The sequence below is a fragment of the Buceros rhinoceros genome, unplaced genomic scaffold, assembly GCF_000710305.1.
Source record: "Buceros rhinoceros silvestris isolate BGI_N320 unplaced genomic scaffold, ASM71030v1 scaffold17294, whole genome shotgun sequence".
NCBI classification, from domain to species: Eukaryota; Metazoa; Chordata; class Aves; order Bucerotiformes; family Bucerotidae; genus Buceros; species Buceros rhinoceros.
Genome location: NW_010406666.1, coordinates 9,139 through 10,246, shown reverse-complemented (window position 1 = coordinate 10,246; position 1,108 = coordinate 9,139).

The window sequence follows — 1,108 nt, the reverse complement described above, 5'->3', positions numbered from 1 at the left end:
CTCCTGCAGAGGCCTGGGTGAGTAGCACAGGAAGGCCTTCTGCTGAGCAAGGCCCAACATGTGGACCGGGCAGAGTCAAGCACGCCTGACGGCCCTGGCCCCATCTCTGTTTGCCTGCCGACCAAACCGACCTCTGCGGCGGTGCAGATGGAAGTGTAAGTATGACCTCCATGCAGAACCTGCAGACTGAAGTTACACTGTCCAGCAAGGCAGTTAGAATTGACAGTAAATCGGTTGTGGGCTTGGAACCAGGAGATGAAGGTATGTCCACACCGAAAAACGGTTGGGCCACTTCACAAGTATGTTACCGCAGTAGAAGGGGATTAAAGAGTTTTAACTTTTCTGCCAGCTTTAAGAGATGCTTTCCTACCTCTGCATATTGTTACGTGTCCTGAAAAGCTTATCATGAAAATACAATATAATCCTTCCACAAAAGTGAACTAAAAGACCACACTGGCTTTCTCTGAACACAAGTCTTACTGACCCTGAACACAAGTCTGTAAGGAAAAAATACTGCCTTTGCAGTTAGCCACCCTCCGTTTTTTTCCCTAACTAGATTTAGAACACCAGCTACTGTGTTTTCTTGAAAAACAGAGTAGACAGGAGAAATCAGTTCCCAGACTCAACTTAACCAGTCTGTTGTATGAACAGATGGAAACAGTTCCTAAGGAACTCAAGCTCACCAGCGAGAACTGTTTTGACTGAATGCTTTCAGCAGAGCAGTCCAACCCACAGCAACTGAAAATTATGAATTCATAACTATTCTTCCCTCGCTTCCGCCTATGCTCCTATGAATTCAAAACCTGGAAGGGCTTCTCTGATGGACAATGCCACAGACGCGTTCATAATAAAGAACTTCTAATTTACTCTGACTCCCCTCCTATCATCTTTTTAGAAAAAAAAGTCACATCCCAACAGAAAAAGAAAAAAGACACAGAAAAAATGGTATGTTTGTAAATTTTGCATAAGGCAAACTTCTTAAGCATCCCATTTAATTTTAAAGACATGCTTATTTAATGCAGTGAGAAAGCAACACAAGCTTTTGTTCCTTCAAATTACATAATGCCCCCACACTGTAGCCCTCTGTAATGCCGAAATTCTTAACATC